The 7,706-nt window shown below is 43.0% G+C and overlaps 1 long non-coding RNA gene across 1 annotated transcript; it reads right to left on the bottom strand.

Moving 5' to 3' along the window:
• Positions 1–5,350: 5,350 nt before the first annotated feature.
• LOC135246452 (uncharacterized) lies at positions 5,351–7,065 on the bottom strand. Its single transcript, XR_010327689.1, has 2 exons — positions 6,203–7,065; positions 5,351–5,785 (listed from the first exon to the last, which is right to left on the bottom strand). It is a non-coding gene; the product is annotated as an uncharacterized LOC135246452 (long non-coding RNA).
• Positions 7,066–7,706: the final 641 nt, after the last annotated feature.

Below are 7,706 nucleotides of genomic sequence, written 5' to 3'. Positions count from 1 at the left end.
GACTCGGACAACGTGGCAAATAATTAAAAGTCGACCAGGAACACCAAAAGGGTTTAAAAAAAAATTTTTTTTTTTTTTTTTTTTTCAAGAGAGGAATAGATCAAAGCGGCTCTGACAACCAGAATTTTAAAAGTAAAAAATCGAAACCCTGAAGCAAAGCTGGGTGGCCTCTGGGGTGCAGATAAAGGTCTGATGGTGAAGACCAGCCCTGCTAAAAAAAACAATCGGTGTAAGGCAAATAACAGTAGACATCTCAGGACTTGTGTGCCAAACAGGTAATGAATGTAAAAAACGCAAGCACAACAAAATGGAACCATTTCCAAGACTGAAGGCTTCAGAAAGCTCCCTAATAGTGTTAGAGCACTTACAGCCTTACAAGCAAGGTCAATGTCCATCACTGCTTGTTGGTATCGAGTCAAAATCTGCACCCCACGTTAAAGCATTGACTTTCCTGCAGAGACGCGTTTCTTTCACGATGATGATGACACCCCGCCCACAGGTCGAAAGTAGTGGGCCACTGGTTGGAGAAGAATGCGGCAATGCAAAAGATATTTTAAAACGTCACAGAGCTTTCAGTCACCCACAAAGCCATAACTCGGCACACTTGTGACTGCCAGTGACTCCTCTCTACCACCGGCTGCTATTTTCTGCATGCGGGGCTCCATCTGATGCTCATGCTGAGTCCGTCACAGAGCTATGAGAGGACCCTCTGAGAAACAGAGCTGTGATGCATCAAAGCACTCGCAAGAAACAGGACGAGACGGCGCGGACATGCTTCTTTCGCCATTTTATTTCATATATCAAAGTCATTTATAAATTATTCTAAAACAGCGTCCTGACGTTGCGACCGTGTTGCTCAGTGGCACAAGCTTTTCAAATAAAGGAGTGGGGAGAAATAATTAATGAAAAATGTAACATATGACACTGGTATGCATTCAAGATAGTAAGCGACATTATGACTCGGAAGTGAATTGTTTTAATGTACTTACTAGACTTATGACCTGGGGACTTAAAAACTCACCTTCCCTCTAATCTTGAATTTCTGTGTTAAAAACAGATTGGCTCCACCACTGCAGATTAAGAGAAGGGTTGATGATGACGAAAGGTTATTTTCTGTTTTAGTACCTTATGCCAGCTGGAAATACACTGAAAGGCATTGATCATAAGAGTCTCCTACCTAAATCATTGGCATTATTATTTGTGAAGTAAACCATAGACATTGATAGTCAATGAGCTAAATCACTGACATTGATAAATTGAATCTAACAGATTAGGAGGAATTTCCATATTTCTTCTCATAATTTCACAAGAAATTTAAACAAGTACTTGGGTTACCGGTTATTTACAAACTGCATTCACTGTTATGTCTGCAAGATGGAGTCAAACGAAAAACAACAATGTGTACTTTCAGAATTTACAAACACTGGATACCTGCATGCGTCTAAAAACAAGACTCTAAATACTGTTAACTAACTAGTTACTGTTTTAAAATTAGCAAGAAGGCTGCAAATTCCAAAAGATGGTTGAATGTACTTAAAGCCCTGTCCAATCAAAATCATGATTTCTAATAGATATTTTTTCAAAAAGCATCAAAGGAAGCAAATGCTAAGCCTATTTCATTTGGTCCAGATTTTAGTGTTTCCTTTTATCCTGAAATCAACTAAGTCAATATTCCACCTAAAGCTGGAGGCCTTGGAATCGGTCTTTCAAAGACCATATCGCCAGTGTGAATAACCTCACCATTTACATTTTAACCAATCAGGGGGGCATCTGTTTTGAGGTCAGCCAATTAAATTTGATGATCACGCAAACGTCCACTACAGGATGGCGATGATCTGTCAGACCTCCAGCTCTCCTGTTTAGAAATTACGCCCTACACATCTAGAGGAAATCTAAAGGAAATATAATTATTTTCCTGTTCATAAATCTGAAACAAGCACACATTATCATCATGCGAGAGTCTCTTTAAAAGCAGGAATGAGAGACTGCACAGCGGCTGTAATGGAGGACAGTGTTCACGGCCAGGAGATGGCGCTATGGTTAGCCTTGTAGCAGGTGGAGTCAGGGTGACTCAGAACTCACATTCCCCCAAAAACCCACCACACACACGCCGCTGCAACCCTTTCAGCGGCGGAACGCCTGGGGCCATTCTTCTGGCACGCGGTTGGAGGAGGAGGGGAGACTGGCCACACCCACTTTTAGAGGAGGAAGTGCGGTCACAGTTCGGCTGGCGGGACAGAAGAACGCACGATAGCGCTGGGGGTTGGTATCGGCTGATAATGCCTTAAAAATGAACTGGCGGGTGACTGCCTGATGCTGTGATTACAGCTGGTATGATGGGCAGCTATGACAACGCGTGACAGAGAGACGATGCATCTGCAGCGCTGTAATTAAGAAAAAACGCCCACCTCAAAAAAAAAAAAATCTAAATGGCCTAATCATAGTCATCTGAACCTTTTATTTATTTTTTATTTATCATTTTTACAAACACCAAACACTCAAGCAAAGCTCCACAGAGAGTCTGTACTGCTCTAGACTCATGCTCTCTGCTTAATAATAAAGTAAACTGTTTTAGTATTTTGTCATACAAACAAAATGCTGATTTCTCCATCTTAAGTTGCTGTCTGTGATTACCTACTTCCTTGAATGTGGAAATCAGGTTGCAGTTTGTAAATGTATGCAAAATGTAAAACGGGGAGGTAACAACATCAGCCAAAATGGTCAGACAAGTATCAGTTGGCCCAGAATTCTCCTATTGTGCATCTCTAGTTGGAAATCTACTTTGTATGCAGAAGTGACACAAATCTTACCTTCTAATTTGCCTCGGTGAGGAGTTTGCTATAGCTGGGTTTACACAGTTATGCAACTCGATATTTCCCATCAGGGAACGACGCCTTATTATCGAAGGAAGTGTGACTGATGGACCTACGTAGGTTCACAGTTTTAAAATGACCACGGAGGCCAGGATCTTTCCATATTCCACAACTGCACTGAAGGTAAAGTCTCCACATGTATGAGTGAAACACGACAGCCGCGTGCTTCTGGACTTTTCCAAACTTGTGAATAACTACAAGACGCATGAAACCTACTCCCTCATAACAGTACACCCTGTGATTTAGTCATGGTTTGCTTGTGGTTTAATAAACATTAAGATATAATGTCCTGCCTATTTGCTGTAAAGCGGTGTCACATTCATTTTGTGTATAATTAATGCCTTTCTGTATGGTCCTGTCAGTCAAACATCAAAATAAGAGTTTCAGATAACCATTACACAACAGCTCTGTAGGATAACTTACCTGAAGAGTGCATTGTTAGTACTAGAGCCAACTAGCTTCTTTCCTCAACATTTTTCCAAGGGTTTTCAGTTAAGAATGAGACGTCAGAAACACTGTTTATCTAAAACAGACATCATTTGCTGCCAGGCAACTTATAAACAAGAATCCTCCAGTATTTTCCCATAATACCGTTATAAATACATATATTAATCAGTGCAGTATGTCCTTTTAGAAACACCAACAAAAGAAAACATATAGGGAAACCGTAATGCCCTGGAAAATCACAAGATCCATTTAATACCACCTGTCATGATAAATCGAATCCGATCTTTAAACAGAATAGGATAACTGCCAACATGGGGCATATAGGCAATCTTTTGTCTTTTTTCTTTAATCACACCTGATGTGGTAGCAATCATCCAAGCATCAGAGGCCATGTGAAAGGCTTCTGGGAAATAAACAAACTTTGCTGATATTAATTGGAGCTGAAAAGATAGCCAATGAACAGCAAGGCCTTGCAGCTTCCATGTGACTGAAAAAGCAAATCACTGATCACAGCATAGCAGTACGACTCGCTTGATTGGCTGTCTTATCAGCACTACAACATTAATCTACATTATCAACTGGATAACTGAAGCTGCGGTTAGTCTCCGGTAAATGCAGCACTCAATGAACCTCGACTTGGTTGAGTTAACTGTGTAATCCACTGCTCAATGCCACAAATGCAGGTCACTATGAATAGAAGTAGAGCTCCAGAAAATACACATGCTAACGCTGGATGTGTGCGCTCAGTAGCTAAAGAAAAGTGAAGATCGCCATGGCAACGGTTATTCTTATTACGCTTAAATAGGTTTCCAATCGATACACCGTGCAGCCCTGGCAACGGGACAGCAGGATCTGTGCACTTGGAGCAGAAAAAAAGCATCCTTGCTTCCGCACACACACACCAACACACTGACTGCTCAGACTGACAAGACATTCATTTCTGGTCCCTGCAAGGGAATATCTCTAACAGACGTGAGGACATTCACCCTTACTGTGAAAATACAAGCAACCTGCAAACAATGCATCAAATAACTGATCAAACAGTAGCCAAGGGCAACCAATCACCCACCGGCGAGCCCTGAAGAGGGACCGGGACGGGGGTGTTAATTCCTAAATGTACAGTTTCTCCTACAAGCGCACCTGCCACCTGACATGCGGCCATTTTAGCCACCAGGCACCAGGCTTCACGCATGGCCCGGCGGCCATGTTGTGGGGCGAGGCGCCACAGAGCGATCATGTGACACGGGACGCCTGTGAGAAAGCTGCATCGAAGGCCAAAGGCAAAGCTCGGATGGAGGGAAATGGGGAGGGTGGGGGTTTGATAAAGCCAAAAACACCTTCCAAGCATACAAGCTTTGCCACCAACCACTACTTTAATACATAATGGCATTCTTGAATCTGGGTCACTCTACAAGCATTCGTATATGAAGTGAAAACAATGAGACAATGTCTGGCACACGAACGGGGAAGGATGATCTTGCACATATTTCCCTAAAGCAAAACACCTTATCCTCTCGTTGATACACCGGATATCTTCCCTGATTTTCTGTTTTCAGTCACAGACTGTTTATACTTCAGAGGGATTACACACCACTCCTAAATGCTTTTAAGTAAAGGTTAAAGGTCAATTAGTACCTTTCTCCAATGATGGTTGGTAAATAAGATGCACAAATATAAATCCCTCACAAATAAAAATGATTGAAACTCAAGCTAAAATGTGTTTTCAGGTAAATGGATGACATTCAAAGAAGCATAAAAAAAGGTTATGGCAGACTGCTTTAAAATAGCCAGACCACCTCCTTCCACAGACAAAAATATAAGCATTCTGGCACGTTTTTCTTTCCTCCTCCAAGTTTTCATTTTATCCACTTGTTGAGTCCCTCATATAAAGACCCACAGTGAAAGAATTCCTACACATGTTTACATGCTGCCCTCTGCAGGCCCAGGCCTGAACTGCAGGAGTGTTCTGACAAGCAAGGAGACACAATGTGGTTGGGCTGCTTGTCCTTTTGAGAGGAGAGAGAAAGAGAGAGAGAGAGAGAGTTTGCTGGTCCTTTCCAAAATCATAGTGAAAGATGCAGATGCAAAGATCAAAAAAATAGGATAAGACTACAAATCCCACAATCCTCCAGTAGTCTGCAGGAGGGCATGGGTCCTACAGTGCTTCTTGGCTCATGAACTTCACAGCTTCCATCCAGAGTGCCCTCAGAATTCCGAGACTTTGGTCTATGAGGAGCAGCTCCGCAGAACAAAGCCAAACAGACGTATCTTACAATGAAAGCCCGGAGGAGTCGAGCGCTGTGGCGATGTCAGAGCCACGCCCATGGCTACGCCCACCGCCACGCCCAGATCTACTTGAGCACCAGCGTGGCCTCGCTCCCGTCCTTGCGTTTCAGGTACAGCCCGTGCGCCAGGTGGTGCTCCCTCCGCAGGTAGGCGTAGAAGTAGTCCGACACCAGCAGGATCTGAGAGGGAGGGTAGCAGAAGGGGCGGGGTCAGACCAGCGGATACCGCGCAAGACATCCCGCTACACTGCGCTCAATGTGGAAAACACCTGAGCTCGGCAGCCAATCACAGCCTGCCAGGAAGTGTGCTTGAGTAGGGAAGGATGCTGGGAAGTTGAGTGAAATGCAGAGACGAAAACTCAAAGAAGGAAATCAGTCTCTGTTGTGTAACTAGAACAGCTCGATGACGTAAGGCCGCAAACAACATGTGCCTGTTGCTTCTTCGGGTTAGCACCTGGAAACGCTACAACATCGCTACCAGGGTGGTCACGGCATGTGACAATCACATTTAAAAAGCAGCTCTAAACTGTGATGTCGGCCTGGACCGTACACAAGCCTACATAAATAAACTAAATACACTCCAGGATAAACACACACCCAGTAGTGATAGAATGTTGTGGCGAGGTTCGTCTGATGCCATGTCAGAATCTCACGGGTTGCACGTTACAGTTTGAGTTCTGGGAACTTAATACAGTCCAGCTGAAAGCCACACCACTCCTGCACAAATTATTCAGGAGCCAGAGCCCTAACCCAGGGGCATGTCCAGGGAGTGGCCTGGGGTAGGACGGGCCATCCCTGGAATCTGATTGGCCACCCCAGGTGCCACCCCATTATCCTAAACTATGATTGGCTATCTGCCCAGTCAGAGGCGGGACTTAGTTTGAACTGTTTGATGAGTAAACCAAACATCCGCGTATGGAGACATACGGCGTGACGTAGCACGTAAAAAAACACACCCACCCGGGGTGCAACCTGGGGTACTCGCTATTAAAATGAATTGAGGATTGAGATTTTGACCACCTGCGACATAAACTGAGTTTGCTTTTTTGTGATTGAATAAACTTTTCCACATGTTTTGTGTGCCCTTAATAATATACGTAGCGGTTATCGCCATCAACCAACTACATAATACCGAACAATCACTCATCCTTTTGCGAAAAAATAGCTATAAGATAAGGCTAGGTAAGGTAACAAAAATACGTCACACGGTAGCGCCCTGTAGTCCACGCAAACGAGGACGCCATCAATCGGTTTTATGAACAATAACATACAAAATGTATTTTTTTCTCAAAAGCTCAAAACACTGAATTAACAAAATATATGCTGGAATGTGTAAATCTGTCTAGCTAGCTAGTAGGGTCAAGTGTAACGTTAAATTAGATCTTTTTGACGACAGGCTAAAAACGCTACACTATGCGACGTAGTATTTTTTTGTTTTGTTAGCTACCCTTAGCTTAGTTATTTTTTCAAAAGGACGAGTTATTTTTCTGTATTAAGTAGTTGGTTGATGGCGATAACCGCTACTTATGTTAATAAGGGCACACAAAACGTGGAAAAGATTATTCAATCACAAAATGCAAACACAGTTTATGTCTGAAGTGGTCAAAATCTCAATCCTTTTAATTTTAATAGCGAGTTCCCCAGGTTGTACCCCAGGTGGGCGTGCCTCGGCGTATTTCGACGAAGTGCCCGGATTAGCACAAGCGTGCAGACGAAAGTGAAAGTGCAAAAGTATAACTCTGAGAGTGTTTTAAATTCAAACGCAATTTTAAAAACGGACGAGAAAGAAAAGAAGGAAAAAAAGGTAAAAGAAGGAATAAAACTGAAAAAAGAACAGAGTAAGTAGCCTGTTGTGGAGTGGGATGGAGAGAATATAAACGTAAGGTGAAGAGGTGTGTGGAGGAACGGGAATCTTCTAGTATAATCGCATTAACACGCCTAATTCAGCAAAACAGAAATCTGACAAGAAAATGGCGGTCTGGGTGCAATTGGCTTCTTCTTTTTTATATTCCATTTGCAGGGCTCGAAATTGCGACCATTTTGTTCGCATATGCTCCCGAAATATAATTGGGAGCATTTGTGCGAGTGCAAATAATTGTTC

Source organism: Anguilla rostrata, unplaced genomic scaffold, assembly GCF_018555375.3.
Source record: "Anguilla rostrata isolate EN2019 unplaced genomic scaffold, ASM1855537v3 scaf0331, whole genome shotgun sequence".
Classification (NCBI taxonomy): domain Eukaryota; kingdom Metazoa; phylum Chordata; class Actinopteri; order Anguilliformes; family Anguillidae; genus Anguilla; species Anguilla rostrata.
Note: the sequence above shows the minus strand (reverse complement) of the source record. Positions and strands in the feature narration are given on the sequence as shown.